Genomic DNA, 16,376 nt, shown 5'->3' with positions numbered 1-16,376 from the left:
GGCGGTGGGCCTGTAACACGTTGGCCGAAGACGGTGGCCACCGTTAAATGGAGCAGTGGATGTGAGGACCTAATGATTCACACATGGAACCTTAGGTGCCAGGCTGGATGTCTGGGAGCCTGGCCCTTTCTGGGCACCCCCCACCCCGCCGTCGGGGACGGCAGAGGCAGAAGGAAGCCTCTAGGCCTGTGGCCCCTGCCCGGCGCCGCCCCCTCCCACCGCCCCCCAGCTTCCCGGGAGCAGGCTGGAGGCTGGGGGTCCGGGCAGCGGCCGCCCCCTCCCTGGCCGGAGGAAAGGGTGAGCTCACCCTCTGGCCCCAGCAGCAGCAGCAGCAGCAAGCGGGTAGGAGAATAATTAAAATGCCAGAGGTTAGGAGGTGAAGTTACAATGGAAAGAATGAAACCCAGCGTTGCCGCCACTCGCTGCCGGCTGCTCTCCCACCCCGCTCGCTCTGCCAAGCCCACATTTGATTTTTATTTCGGGAGCCGCCAGCACGGCACTTGGGAGGGAGCAGAGAAACCTCACTCCTGCTGGCCCTGCCACGTCTGGAGCTGGGGCTGTGCAGGGGAGGGGCTCCTGCCCCCCCCCCCCCCAGGAAGAGCCTAGAGGGCCCTCACCCCTCTGATCTGCTTCCTCCTGACTTGCTGTGTGATCCTGGGGGAAGTTACTATCCCTCTCTGGACCTCCGTTTCATCTGTGAAATGGGAGGGTAGGTAAGAGAAGCAGGTTCAAGCAGGGCTCCACAGAGGTGTCCAGAGGCCTGGGCACGGTCCTCCCCAGGCCACCCTCTCCCCGGGGCACATCTCTTATCTGCCCCCCCGGGGACTGGGGAAGTGGGGGCAGCTGCTGGCCCATCCTCTGAAGAGCACTGAGCCCCTTCTTCCTGCAGACGGGAGTCTCGGGGGCCAACTCACATTTTCCTGCTCTCGGCTTTCTCCACCGCCCGTAATACACTCCAGATGGTTTCTCCATCCGAAAGCCGAGGCAGCAGATTCCAGAGGGAAAGTGGTTGGGCTCCTCTCTGGGCTCCTCTTTCCATCAGGCTGGAAAGGGGGCCTGGGTGAGGGACTGGAGTGGCTGGAAAAATGGAGTGGGGGTGGGTGGGAGATCTCCCCAGGGTCCTCTCTGCCAAAGAAGGTGCTGGGGACAGTGGGAGAGACTGCGGGGCAGGGCTGAGGCAAGGGCATGGCTCCAAGCACCTCTCAGATTCCTGAAGGTTCTTTCCCTGATGGGGCAGCTCACCAAGAGCCGTTCAGGGGGCTCCGGGCCCCGGGGGAGGAAGGCTTGCCAGGGTTTCCAGGAAAGAACACCATCTAATGCGCCAGGCACAAGTAGGTTCAAATCCTGACTCTGCCACTTAGAGGCTCTGCAAACCTTGGCCTCTCAGAGCCTCAGTTTCCTCCCCCTATAAAATGGGGATGGCTGTTGCTGCTTAGGGTGACTGTGAACGTGACCTGGATAATGCACAGAGAGGCTTCCCGTGTCCTCAAGTGTTCAGGAAGGGCCCGGTGGTTGTCTGGGGAACACTCTGAGCACACAGCTTGCCTCCCCTTTAGGAAAAAGCCCTGTTCTAGCCTGACTCAGCTCCCTTTTGCTGCAGCTTCCCAGTGGTTCCTTTTAGGACACCAAGGGGACTTGAAGTCACCCTTTGGAGGGTGGCTTTGGAGACAAGCCGGGGAGAGGGTGCTATGGGCCTGAGGCTGAACCCAAGCCAGTGCTGGCCTCCTCCCAGGCCCCGCCCCCTCCACCTCAGCCTTGCAGGACTGAAGCCTGGGCCTGGAGAGCCACGTAGAAGCAGAGGGGGCTGAGAAGGGGGGACAGTCTCTCCCAGCCAGGCCCCGCCTGCCCCTCAACTTCCCCGCCAGGACAGCCTCCCAGCCACGCTCGCCTTTCTCCTCTCGGCCTCAGCTGTACCAAAGGGAGAGCTTCGATTTTTCCACCAGAAGAGCCAAGAGCAAAATGAGAAACAAATCCAGCCTGGGGCTGCTGGTCCCCCCCACCCCCGCCCCACCCCTGCCTGACCCGTGGTGGATGGAGGGAGAGGGAGAGAAAGCCCCCAGCCCCTTCCCTACCCCCTCTCTCACCCCCTACCCAGAACACTGGTCTGCTCCAGTATCCCTGGGGGGGCAAAAGGCCTAACTGGGGAGGGGAGGGAGGCAGAGGGGAGGGACCCTCACTTCCCCACACCCGCCATGAAGCAGCAAATCTGGGGCTCACACTGCTCCCCTCCCCCCGCCCTGGAAAAAAAATGAGAAAAGAGGCTGCCTCTTCACTTCCTACAGGGAGGCTCTGCGCTGGGACCATTATCAGAGGGGAAGGGACAGTCACTGTTCTCAGGTGCTCCCTGTCTAGACAAAGAGATGGGACCTCCAAGTCCCCTTCCAATTAATAACGCCCCCCCCAGGTCCTTCCCCTCCTGGAGCTCCCCCCTGCCGCCACACTCCCCCGCCCTCACTGACCCCCCCATGCTAGGTCGATATCCCCCCCTCCCCACTGCATCCGGTTCCCTCTCCCTCCTTCCCCCCCACCCTGGGCTACCCTTCTCTGCGGTGAGCTCACCTCAGCCAGTCCGGGAAAGAGCCGCATGGAGACGCACACAGATGCAGGCGGAGACCCAGCCAAAGTCCCATACACCTGGCAGGCCCGAGCTAGCGTTTCCTCCCCTCACCCTATGAGGCGGTTGGTACCCCATCCTGGCCAAAGCCCGCCTCCCCGGGCTCGGGGCCCTGCACTCCTGCCCCAGCTCCCCACCCCGGTTCTCCCGGGGCTGGCTGCCCACACATCCCATGGTGGAGCCTCCTTCCCATCCGCCCACATATGCCCACATATGCCCACATATGCGTGCTGGTGTGTCTCACCACCCTGCACTCCCGAGCCCCCACATCACCTTCCTGGCGCTCTCTTCCCTTCCGGGCACACTTCTTACAAAGGCTGTCTTCGCTGCCATTGGGCTCACTCTTCAGCCTGCTCTGATCTGGCTTACCGTTGGGACCCTGGAAGGGACTCTGTCTGGAGAAGGAAGTGAAGTTCTCTGTGGGAGAAGAGGCCATCAACCAGACCCTCCACCACCTGTCACACACAACGTCCACCTTTCAATTAAAAAAAAAAAAATTGGGGGCGCCTGGGTGGCGCAGTCGGTTAAGCGTCCGACTTCAGCCAGGTCACGATCTCGCGGTCCGTGAGTTCGAGCCCCGCGTCAGGCTCTGGGCTGATGGCTCGGAGCCTGGAGCCTGTTTCCGATTCTGTGTCTCCCTCTCTCTCTGCCCCTCCCCCGTTCATGCTCTGTCTCTCTCTGTCCCAAAAATAAATAAAAAACGTAGAAAAAAAAAATTAAAAAAAAAAAAAAATTTGCCAGGCAGCTGTCTTCCTCCTCCTCCTCCTCCTCCTCCTCCTCCTCCTCGCCCCTCTCTTTCTTTTCCTCTTCCCTTCTATTCCCTTCCCTTTAAGCACAGTTCAGTCCAGAAGCCTTTAGGTAAGTGGACCAAGGTGAATGTCCCTTGGTGGGGGGTGGGGTGGGGGTGTGTCCGGCAATGGTTTCAGAGCTCAAGTGAAGTAAGGAGGGCTTTCCTGCTTGGGGGGACAGCCAGAGCAGAACAGGTGGGTGTTGGGGGTGGGAGTGCAGAGAGAGAGAGAGAAAGAGAGAGAGAGGAGACAGTCAAAGCTCAGTCATGTAAGCAGATGGCCTCTCCTGAATGTCAGAGCTCAAGCAGACAAAGGAGGGCATCCAAGGAAAAAGGCACTGCTGTGGGATGTCAAAGCCCATACGAGATAAGGAAGATATCCACATGGAGCCAGCTCAGTGAGGGAGATTGGTTGGACCTTGAGGCCGTGAAGGGGGCACTGGACCAAGGTAGTGGCCAAGCACTGGGAAGTGGAGTCCGCAGGGGATGAGAAGGGCATCTGCAGGGGTGGGCTGGAGAGGGGCAGGGCATCCAAAGCCTTGGAGGTCAGAGCCTGTGGGGGTGAAAAACATGTCCAGATGGGAGAAGGGGCGGTGGGGGTGGCCTGAGGCAGGTGTGGGAGCCCAGGAGGGCCGAGGAGGGGTCTGCATGGCAAGCAGTGGCAATGGGCCATGGTTACCCACAGTGGGAGCGATCCGGTAAGTACATATGTGGAGGGAATGAAGCAGGTTTCTCCATGTTGGCAAAGGGTGTTGCAAATATGGAAGGGAAGAAAACTGGAATGAACCCTACGGTGTTAGACTGGAATTGGAGGTATTGGTGAGATCTCGTGATTTTCAAAGTAAGTAGATATAAAAATAATTGTTGATGCAAATGTGTATATGTGTTTATGTTGTGCGTATGTGTCGATGTCTGCACATTTATGTACATACGTGCGTATATTTCCTAGCTTCATCTACTGCGAGGGCTTGGGGAGCAGTGACATCTTAATGATAACGAGCATAGCTAGCACCAAGTCTTGATTTCTTTTTTTTTTTTAATGTTTATTTGAGAGAGAGAGAGAGAGAGAGAGCAAGTGAGGGAGAAGCAGAGGGAGAGGGAGGGAGAGAATCCCAAGCAGGCTCCACACTGTCAGCACTGAGCCTGACCCAGGGCTTGATCTCATGAATTGAACCGTGAGATCATGACCTGAGCCTATATCAAGAATCGGATGCTTAACAGACTGAGCTACCCAGGTGCCCCTTTTCTTTCTTTCTTTCTTTCTTTCTTTCTTTCTTTCTTTCTTTCATTGAAGTGTAGTTGACACACAATGTGAACATTAGCTTCAGGCTTACAACACAGTGATTTGATAACTCTAAACGTTATGCTATGCTGAAGTCTTGATTTCTAAATACCACTGTCTGCCAGAAGAAACCAGGACTTCTTGGAGAAATGGCTGATTACAGGGCTGGGGCAGGGAAAGTACAAGACAAGCCTGACTTATCTTGTGCAGAAAATACTCAGAAATGATTAAATAGAGTTACCATATGATCCAGCAATCCTATTTCTTTTTTAAAAATTTTTTAATGTGTATTTATTTCTGAGACACAGAGAGACAGAGCATGAGTGGGGGAGGGGCAGAGAGAGAGGGAGACAGAGAATCCGAAGCAGGCTCCAGGCTCTGAGCTGTCGGCACAGAGCCCGACGCAGGGCTCGAACTCACAAACCGTGAGATCATGACCTGAGCTGAAGTCGGTCAACTGACTGAGCCACCCAGGTGCCCCCCAGCAATTCTATTTCTAAGCATACCCAAGAGAAATAAAAACACATATCCACACAAAGACTTGTGCTGGAATGTTTATAACGACACCGTTCATAATAGTCAAAAGGTGGAAACAACTCAAATGCCCATGAACTGATGAAAACAAACAAAATGTGGTATATCCATAAAATGGAATATTATTCAGCCATAAAGAGGGACGAAGTACACTAAAACCTTGGTTTGTGAGCATAGTTTGTTCCGGAAACATGCTTGTAATCCAAAGCACTTGTATATCAAAGCAAATTTCCCAATAAGGAATAATGGAAACTCAGATGATTCGTTCCACAACCCAAAAATATTCATATAAAAAATGATTACAATACTGTAATGTAATACAAAATAATGATGAAAATACAAAATATAGAAATAAGCCATACAGAGGAAGACAGATACCATATGTTTTCACTCTTATGTGGATCCTGAGAAACTTAACAGAAACCCATGGGGGAGGGGAAGGAAAAAAAAAAAGAGGTTAGAGTGGGAGAGAGCCAAAGCATAAGAGACTCTTAAAAACTGAGAACAAACTAAGGGTTGATGGGGGGTGGGAGGGAGGGGAGAGTGGGTGATGGGTATTGAGGAGGGCACCTTTTGGGATGAGCACTGGGTGTTGTATGGAAACCAATTTGACAATAAATTTCATATATTGAAAAAAAAAAAAGAAAATACAAAATATAAAGAAAAAGAAACAAATTCACCCGCACTTACCTTTGAAAACCTTCGTGGCTGGTGTGAGGGAGACCAGGGAGAGGAAGGTTATTGTGGAGGATGACGTTCACTATCACTCACGGAATCACTGCTATCTGTGGGCTCCATGGAATCTTTCTCTTTTCCTGAAATTTAACAAGGAACCTATCCAATGACACTTGCTTCTGCCCCCTTTTGAGGATTTCACAGAAATGTGACGTTGCGTTGTCGTTAAACAGATTCATCGCTCGCACTGTTACAGCCTTATTCGGGTGGTGATCTTCTACAAAATTTTGCACTGTTGCCCACATTTTACACATCTCCTTAATCTCATTTGAAGTGAGGGATTCCTCCACCTTTCCCCTCCTCCTCTGCAGTCCTCCGTAACCTCTTGAGCTTTTTGCTCACGATGCGGATCCATCAGCTCGTCGGTGGTCACCTGGGCCTGAGACCCGAGCACCTGAGCATGGGAGACGATCACCCACAATCTCGCAGACAGAGAGAGAGAGAGAGCGTAGAACCACTGGCTCAGTTGTGACATTTGGTGTCACGTGCTACTCGTATTGCGAGACGTCGCTCGTTTATCAAGTTAAAATGTATTAGAAAGGTTTGCTCGCCTTGCGGAGCACCGGCCAAACAAGTTACTCACAATCCAACGTTTTACCGAAATTCTATATGCTACCCCTTGGATGAGCCTTGAAAACATTATGCTGAGTGAAAAAAAGCCAGCAAACACCACCTGTTATATGATCCCATTCACATGAAGTTCCAGAATAGGGAGACGTATAGAGACGGAAAGTAGATTAGTGGTTGCCTAGGGCTAAAGTGGGGACAGGAGGATACGAGGATGATAGCTAAAGATTACAAGGTTTACTTTTGAGACAATGAAACTGTTCTAAAATTGACTGTGGCAATGGTCGCACACATCTGTGAATGTACCAAAAACCACTGAATTGTACACTTTAAATGGGTGAATTGTATGGTATGTGAATTACACTCAATAAAGCTGTTCTAAAAATAAGCATCCAAAGAATGATGGAGACATGTCAAAGGAATACAGAAGCCAGCTGGAAGGGACTTCCGTTGGCAGCATCTGGTTATTTGGAACATCCAAATAAATAATGATATTAATACATTATAACTTACCAAGTAAAATGGGAATCCATGACTCCATACCGATACACTGAATGCAAATACGGAAAGTTTGTTGTGGAATGGGATATTGACATAATCTCAAAGTGCTTTCCTACAAAATATTTATCAATTGCAAAGGGAGAAGGGTAACTTTACAGTGGAGAAGGCCGGCAGACACCAACTTAATCAAGAGGTCAAAATAAACATCGCAGTAATAGGACAACTTACAATCGTGCACTACCCGATAGGAGGCAATGAGAGAGACACAGAGCATCGCTTCTGTGACATCGCTACATAAAGCGCACAAACCGAATCTAGTCATGAGGAAACATTGGACAAGTCCAACTTAAGGGAACGTCTACAAAATAACTGGCCTATAATCTACAAGAGTGTCCTCAAAGTTAAGAAAAGGCTGAAACACTGTTCCATATTGAAGGAGACTAGAGATATCTGACAGCCAAGTGTAACATGTGATCCTGTACTGAATGGTTTTGCTGCAAGGGCATTATTGGGATCACTGGTGAAAAGTGAACGGAGGGTGTGGGTTAGATGGGAGTAATGTTCCAATGGTAATTTCCTGATTTTGATGATGGCATTGTGGTCATCCAGGAGGATGTCTTTGTTCATGGGAATCATGAGTTGAAGCGTTTGGGGGATGGTGGCAACACACCTCAGCTGAGTCAGGAAAATGGGTTTTTGTACTATATTTGGGACCATGCTAAAAATTTGAGATTGCTTCACATTAAATAAAATTAATTATCATGTATGCGAAGAAACTGAACTAATGCCTAAAACCTAAGAGAGAAACAGATCACATAAAATACAATCTCCCAGGAGATCCAGATATTGGAGTTATCCCGGGTTTTTTTTCTTTCCCGTTTTAAACTCAGATCAAATGTAGAAACCTTCGTAGTTAGAAAGGTCAGTTGTAAAACCTTTTCTTCTTTTTTCCCCCCAAGATTTTAATTTTAAGTAATTGCTGCACCCAGTGCTCAAACTCAAAACCCCAAGGTCAAGAGTCACATGTTCTGCCAACTGAACTGACAGGTGCCCCAACTGTAAAATCTTTTCATCGTTGTTCAGAATTGATTAGCCTTTATATACACACATCTTCATTGTCATTCATCCATCAGCACCCACCCAATGTCATTCATCCATCAGCAAGTACTCAGTTATCCACTGTCACCTTAATAAACACACACACATACACACACACACACACACACACACCACAGACGTAAGCCTCATTGTTTTAAATTACTTTATACATTCGCTTCTCAAAACTACAGTGGTCATGCATTAGGTAGACTGGAAGGTCTTCTGATGCTCAAACTTGGCTGTTTCCATGAAGACACAGTTTGAAAATAACTAAGATCATACCGTATAACAAAACAGATGAAAAGCTGTAGAGTTTCATAAAAGAAGGGGGCTTAATGAACAATAACGAATCAAATGGAATCCTAGGATGGGAAAAAGACAATAACTAAAATGAAGAATTTATTACGCAGATCTAAAGGCAGGACAGACGGAGCAGAAGTGAGAATTAGGGAACCGGAAAAGAATTCAGTAGGAAATACCTAGATTGAAACACAGACAGGAAAAGAAAGAAAAAAGATGGAGAACACAGAAAATGGCGCTACGGTTACATGCAACACAATAAAAGGTCTAACATCTGTTTCTGGAGGCCAAAAAAGGAGAAGAGGAGAGATAATGGGGCAGAAACAATATTACTAGCCCCAAGTTTTCTATACTTGACGTAAGAATCAAGATAAATAGGGTAATTACAAGAAAACCATACTTAGGCACATTGTAGTTAAACCGCTAAAAATTAAAAACAGAGACAAATCTTAAGAAGCGCATCGCTTCAAAGAAACAGCCCTATGACTGACACACTGAAAGATGAAAAATATGCAAAATCTAAATGTGACTTGAATAGATAGGACTAGCAGCATCTTAGACATTGCAGAAGAGGCCATCGGTGGACTGGAAGCTATCTGAGGACGTATCAGCAGAACGTTTCTGAAAAGAAGCACACCGAAAACATAAGAGAACCAGCGACCTATGACAAGATATCAAGTACCCTAACACCCTTGTAGTGTTAAGTCCAGGAAGAGAGGGAGATCAGAAAAATAGGGACTCAACATTTCCCAAATTTGACCAAAACTAGGAAACCAAAGATCCAAGAATCTCAACGCTCACCACAAAATGAAAGCAAGGTTCATTATAATCAAATTGCTGAAAGCCTGTGACAATGAGAAGATCTTAAAGGAAGCTAGAGGGGGGAAAGGGACATTTTGTTACAAAGATAAAATGATCACAGCCTTACTGTCAGAGACTATACAGCCGGAAGAAAATAGAACACACTTTTTTAAGTTGTGAGTAAATGAGGTACTATCAACCTAGATCTGTAAGCTTAGTGAAAATATCTCTTTTCCTTAAAGTTTTATTTATTTAGTTTTTGAGAGAGAGAGAGAGAGCACAGGAGGGCCAGAGAGAGAGGGAGACAGAGAATCCCAAATAGGCTCCGCGCTGTCAGCGCAAAGCCCGACGCAGGGCTCGAACTCAGGAACTGTGAGAGCATGACCTGAGCGGAAATCAAGAATTAGACACTTAACCTGACTGAGCCACCCAGGCTCCCCAGCTTAGTGAAAATAGATTAAAAATTAAAGCGAAAGAAGATTTTTTTCCACACTCACAAAAATAAAGGGATTTATCGTTAGTCAACCTGCACTATAACAAATGTTAACGTTTTTTTAAGCAGAAGGGACGTGATGCCAGATGGAAATTGGGATCTACACAGAGGAATGAATAGAACCTCAAATGGAAAATATGGGGTTAAATGTAGAAAATATTCTTCTCCATTAAAAATTTGTTTAATAGGTAATTGACTACTTAAATCAAAAAGAATAAAATGTGGGGCGCCTGGACGTCTCACTCGGTTAAGCATCTACCTCTTGAATTCGGCTCAGGTCATGATCTCACAGTTCGTGGGACTGAGCCCCAAAGGAGGCTCTGAGCTGAGCACTGCCTGCTGGGGATTCACTCTCTGTCTCTCTCTCTCTCCCTCTCTCTCTCTGCCCCTCCCCGACTCTCACGCGAGCATGGGCTCTCTCTCTCTCTCTCTCAAAATAAATAAACTTTTAAAAATGACACAAAATATTGGAGGACTGTATGATGTTAAGTTTCTAACGTTTATATCGCAAAGTGATGTAATGTTATTCGAAGGAAAACCGTTATAAGTGAAAGATCCATATCATAAGCCTTACAGCAAATGGTGGCAAAATTTTCACGTAAAGGGCCAAATAGTGACTATCTTAGATGTCAAAGGTCATACAGCCTCTGTCGCAACTAATCAACTCTACTGTTGTCATATAAGAGCAGCCATAGACAACGTGTAAATGAGTGAGCATAGCTGTGTTCCAACAAAACTTTATTTGTGGACTCTGAAATCTGAATTTCAAACCGTTTTCATATATCATAAAATGTTATTATTCTTTTGACTTCTTCAGCCTTTGAAAAATGTAAAAACTGTTCTTTTTTTATTTTTTTATTTTTCATTATAAAATTTTTTTAAATGTTTATTCTTGAGAGAGAGAGAGACAGTGTGAGCCAGGGCAAGGTGGGGGGGAGGGGTGGGGGCGGGATGCGGTTAGGGGCAGAGAGAGAGGGAGACACAGAATCTGAAGCAGGCTCTGGACTGTCAGCACAGAGCCCGACACAGGGCCTGAACCCAGGAACCGTGAGATCATGACCTGAGCCAAAATCGGACGCTCAACCAACTGAGCCCCCCAGGCGCCCCAAAACTATTCTTAACAAATCTCCCAGGCAGAAGAATCCTAGATAATTTATGTAGATACTCTGTTCTCAAGGTCAGCATAGCTCCCCACTCCTTACGTGCGGGCTGGGCATGGCGACTTTCTTCCAAATAGTACAGTATGGAAAAGGATGAAAGGGTGACATTAGAGAAACCTGATAAACACTGCGTCAGCCAGGTAATCAAGATCTGTTTAAACAGTGATAAGTCATGTTGATAGTATGTACTCTTGATGTGATGCGATTAAAATAACATTTGAAAAAAATAAAAAAATAAATAAATAACATTTGATCTGTGCCGTCTTCTTTCAAAAAAAACCCATAATCCCCATCAGGGCATGAGAAAAACATCAGATAAATCCAAATAGAGGGACGTTACACAAAATATCTGGCTAGCGCACTCTTCATTGTCAAGGTCAACATTATTGTCAAGGTCGACATAGTGCCACTCTTAACATTGTCAAGGTCAACAACAAAACAAAACAAAACAAAACACTCCAAACAAACAGAATAAGTGAAGAAGAAAAGAGAGAAAAAAGAAAAGAGAAAAAGGAAAGTCTGAGAAACTGTCACAGCCCAGAGGAGCCTGAGAAAACACGATGATTAAATGTAATGTGATTACATTTGTATGGGATCCTGGAATGACAAAAGGACATTAGGTAAAAACTAAGGAAATCTCCCCAGTACTCACCGATGGATGGATGGATGGATGGATGGATAAACAAAATGTGGTAATATACAAACAATGGAATATTACTCAAGCATAAAAAAGAAGGAAATTCTGACATGCTACAATATGGATGAACCTTGAGGACATCATGCTGAGCGAAATAAACCAGCCATGAAAAGATAGATATTATATGATTCCACAATATATGAGGTATTTAGAGTAGTGAAATTCACAAAAATAGAAAGTAAAATGGTGGTTGCCAGAGGATGGGTGAGGGAAAAATGGGGAGATGTTGTTGAATGGGTATAGAGTTTCACTTTTGCGAGATGAGAAGACTTCTGGAGATCGGTTGCACAGTGATATGAATATACTTAACACTACTGAACACTTAAAATGGTTAAGATGGTAAATTTTTGTTATTTGTATCTGATCACAATTTCTTAAAACTAAGGAAGTCTGAATTAAGTATGGACCTTAGTTAATAATGATGTATCCATATTGGTTCATTAATTGTAGCAAATGGACCATACTATAATGGAAGATGCTAATAATAGAGAAGACTGAGCACAGGGTATATGGAAACTCCATGCTTTCTTCATAATTTTCTTTAAATCTAAAACTGTTCTACAAAATAACGTGTTATGAAAAAGAATTCTTGAGGCGCTCGGGTGGCTCAGTCGGTTAAGCGTCTTGATTCTTGATTTCGGCTCTGGTCGTGATCTCGCGGTCTGTTGAGTGCAAGCCTCGCGTTGGGTTTTGCACTGACAGTGTGGAGCCTCCTTAGGTTTCACTCCCTCCCTCTCTTTCTTTCCGTTCCCTGCTCATGCTCTCTCTCTCTCAAAATAAATAAACTAAAAAACCCCCCAAAACCCATTCTTATTTCATGGGCCATAAAAAACAGGCCATGGGCCATATGCTGATCTCTGCCCTAAAACAACTGCTAAAGGTATTTAAAAACAATATAGATATTAAGACATTAGTGAATATCAAAGGAATATTTAAACATAATCAATTAATTACAAAGAAGGCAGGAAAAGAAGAAAAGAGAGATAAAGAATACATGAGACTCATAGAAAACAAGTAACAAGACCGTAGATGTAGAACCAACCATACTGCTCATTGCATGAACGTAAATGATCTAAATACTCTAAGACACAGATGATCTGACTGGGTTTTTAAAAATCAAACCCCAACTGTATACTGTCTTTAAGACATAAGACTGACATCTAATATTTCCATGGAAATGATGGGGATGAGAAAACAATGAAATGACATATTTGAATTTTTTTTTAACGTTTTTATTGATTTTTGAGACAGAGAGAGACAGAGCATGAACAGGGGAGGGGCAGAGAGAGAGGGAGACACAGAATCTGAAACAGGCTCCAGGCTCTGAGCTGTCAGCACAGAGCCCGACGCGGGGCTCGAACTCACGGACCGCGAGATCGTGACCTGAGCCGAAGTCGGCCGCTTAACCGACTGAGCCACCCAGGAGCCCCTGAAATGACATATTTGAAGCACTGTAAAATAACTGGCAAACAAGTGAAAATATCTTTAAAAAATAAAGATGATACCAGTCTGGCATGTAAGAAACGTAGAAGTCATAACCTCATCCCCAAAACAACTAAAAAGCTGAACAAACTGAAAAAATCAACAGCTTTTCCCAAATCCATGACAGGGCAAGCTCCTGTCCCCAATATTGGAGAGACTTGGAAAGACAGATGGGCAATCACAATTTACTTGAGCAGAAATCTCTGCAGGGACCAGGGCCAAGGTAGGAAAACCTGAGCTCTAACTGGTGAATTTTGTGAGGCTTCGTATGGAAAGTCTAAGAGTTAAAAATGTCAGAGGGACCCAGTTATAGAGGAGCCTCACACTTCTGTGAATTTTACTTCCAATAGCTCCAAAAGTTTCTATCAGAGAAAAATCCCCTCAGACTTCCAGGAAGGAGAAGGGGAAAGAAACCGTTGTGAAATATCTTGTATACATTAAAAGGATAATAAAGGACTATGATGAAAAACTCTATGCCCACAATTTGACAACCCAGATCAAATGGACAAATTTCTTGAAAGAGACAATCTGCCAAAACACACACGAGGAAAAATAGACAATTTGAATAGGCCTATATCTGTTCAAGAAATTGAATTGAGGGGCGCCTGGGTGGCTCAGTCGGTTGAGCATCCGACTTCAGCTCAGGTCACGATCTCACGGTCCGTGAGTTCGAGCCCGGCGTCAGGCTCTGGGCCGATGGCTCAGAGCCTGGAGCCTGCTTCCAATTCTGTGTCTCCCTCTCTCTCTGCCCCTCCCCCGGTCATGCTCTGTCTCTCTCTGTCCCAAAAATAAATAAACGTTAAAAGAAAAATTAAAAAAAAATAAAGAAATTGAATTGATAATTAATAACTTTCTCAAGCAGAAAGCACCAGGCCCAGACGGGTTCCCTAGTGAATTCTACCAAGAATTTAATGGGGTGCCTGGGTGGCTCAGTCAGTTGAGCGTCCAACTTCCGCTCAGGCCATGATCTCACTGTCCGTGAGTTTGAGCCCCCCCCACCCCGCGTCGGGCTCTGTGCTGACAGCTCAGAGCCTGGAGCCTGCTTTGGATTCTGTGTCTCTCTCTCTCTCTCTCTCTACACCTCCCCTGCTAGCGCTCTCTCTCTCTCTCTCTCAAAAATAAAATTTAAAAAAAACATTAAAAGAAGAATTTAAGGAAGAAATAATATCCATTCCCTACAATCTCTTCCAGAAGATAGAAGCAGAGAGATTATTTTCTGTGTCATTCAATGAGACCAACATTATCCTAATAGCAAAACTAAACAGACAGTACAAGGAAAAAAAAAAACTAGAGATCAACGTCTCTCATGTACATAGATGCAAAAATTCTCAACAAAATATTAGCAGATCAAATCCAACTATATATAAAAAGAATTACGTAGCACAACCAAGTAGGATTTATCCCAAGTATACAAGGCTGGTTCAACATTTGAAAACCAATTAATGTAATCCATAATATCAACAAGCTAAAGAATAAAAATCACATAATCAATAGATGCAGAAAAAATATTTGAGAAAATCCAACCCATTTGTGGTGAATACTCTTAGCAAATTAGAAATAGAGGGAGGGAAACTTCTTCTCTTAGCAATTGATAGAAAAGCAGGAAAAAAAATTCTGATAAGTATAGGGAGAATTTAAACCAATATGATTGAACTGTATATTATACGTACATCAATATAGCCAATAACTTAAGAATACACATTCTTTTCAGGTGCTTGGAAAAATTACCAAAATTGACTTTATACCACGTCACAAAGGAAGTCCTGGAAAATGTCAAAAAATGGGAATCATACAGAGTATGATCTTAGACGACCATGGAACTGGGCTAGAAATCAGTAATGAAAGGATAACTTGAAAATCTTACAAATCTTATAAATACATTTATAAATGACCTATTACTCAAAGGAAAAATATGCTTGATATCAGAAAATATTTTAAATAATAATTAAATATATTAAAATTTTGGGATGTAGCTAAACAGTTCTAGAGGAAAATTTATGGACATACATATACATTAAAAAAGAAGAAAGTCTGAGAAATCACTTAAGATATCAAAATAAACCTCCTAGCAAAACAAACCTAATAAAATATAAGGGAGGAATAATAAAGACCAAGAATGATCATGAAAGAAAGAAAGGGCACAAATCAACAATATCAGGAACAAGAGGTCATCACTATAAACCCTACAGACAATTAAAATGTTATGAGGATATTTTATTTTTTAATTTTTTTAATGTTTATATATTTTTGAGAGAGAGACACACACACACACAACACGAGTGGGAGAGGGGCAGAGAGAGAGAGAGAGAGAGAGAGAGAGAGGGAGAGGGAGACACAGAATCCAAAGCAAGCTCTGAGCTGTCAGCACAGGGCCTGATGAAGGGCTTGAACTCACAAAATGTGAGATCATGACCTGAGCTGAAGTTGGACACTTAACCAATTGAGCCACCCAGGCACCTGTATTATGAGGATATTTTAATGACTCTATGCCAATAAATTTAAAAATTTTGATGAAATGGCAAATTAATTGAAAAACACAACTTGCCAAATTTTACAGTAGACAATATAAAGAATAGTCTTATATCTATTAGAAAAATTTGTCGGTATTTAAACATTTTCCTACAACAAAAATTTTAAGTCCAGATGGCTTCACTGGTGAATTTTTCCAAACATTAAAGAAAGAAATTATGCCAGTCTTAAACTCTTTTAAACTCTTACAGAGAAGGGAGAGAGAGAGAGAGAGAGGGAAAGAATACTTCCTAACTTTTTGGATGAGGGGAACATAACCTTGATATTAAAACCCACCTGGGACATTTGAAAAAGGATAATTACAGAATAATATCTGTTAAAACATAGACATAAATTCTAAACAAAATAATAGCAATCAAATCCAAAGTTATATAAAGATGATAATGCATCATTACAAACTGGAGTTCATTCCAGGAATGTGAGGTTGCCTCCACATTTGAAAACCAATTATGTAATTGACCACATTAAAAGTATAAAGGAGTAAGTCATATTTCAATAAATGTGAAAAATAGCATTGAATAAAAATTCAACATTTATTCATGATAAAAATTCTTAGCAAACTAGGAATAAAAGGGAATTTTCTTAATTTGATAATATCAAACAAAAAAGCTATAACAAATATTACACTTAATGGTAAGGTATTGGAAGCTATCTTTTTTTTTTAATGTTTATTTATTTATTTTGAGAGAGACACAGGAGTGTGAGTGGAAGAGGGACAGAGAGAGACACACAGAAACCAAAACAGACTCTAGGCTCTGAGCTGTTGGCACAGAGTCCAATGCGGGGCTTGAACTCA

At 44.4% G+C, this 16,376-nt stretch overlaps 1 long non-coding RNA gene and 2 other non-coding genes across 3 annotated transcripts; all 3 read right to left on the bottom strand.

Moving 5' to 3' along the window:
• Positions 1-239: 239 nt before the first annotated feature.
• LOC109247486 (uncharacterized) lies at positions 240-2,635 on the bottom strand. Its single transcript, XR_002071755.2, has 3 exons — positions 2,560-2,635; positions 915-1,077; positions 240-694 (listed from the first exon to the last, which is right to left on the bottom strand). It is a non-coding gene; the product is annotated as an uncharacterized LOC109247486 (long non-coding RNA).
• A 5,266-nt stretch (positions 2,636-7,901) lies between these two features.
• Positions 7,902-7,971, bottom strand: LOC128774368 (small nucleolar RNA U2-30). Its single transcript, XR_008418946.1, has one exon. It is a non-coding gene; the product is annotated as a small nucleolar RNA U2-30 (small nucleolar RNA).
• A 324-nt stretch (positions 7,972-8,295) lies between these two features.
• On the bottom strand, positions 8,296-8,375 carry LOC128774369 (small nucleolar RNA U2-19). Its single transcript, XR_008418947.1, has one exon. It is a non-coding gene; the product is annotated as a small nucleolar RNA U2-19 (small nucleolar RNA).
• Between the last annotated feature and the right edge of the window lie 8,001 nt (positions 8,376-16,376).

The sequence above is a fragment of the Panthera pardus genome, unplaced genomic scaffold, assembly GCF_024362965.1.
Source record: "Panthera pardus isolate Hobbes unplaced genomic scaffold, ASM2436296v1 HiC_scaffold_3, whole genome shotgun sequence".
In the NCBI taxonomy this organism is placed as follows: Eukaryota; Metazoa; Chordata; class Mammalia; order Carnivora; family Felidae; genus Panthera; species Panthera pardus.
This window is presented reverse-complemented; position numbering and strand designations above follow the sequence as displayed.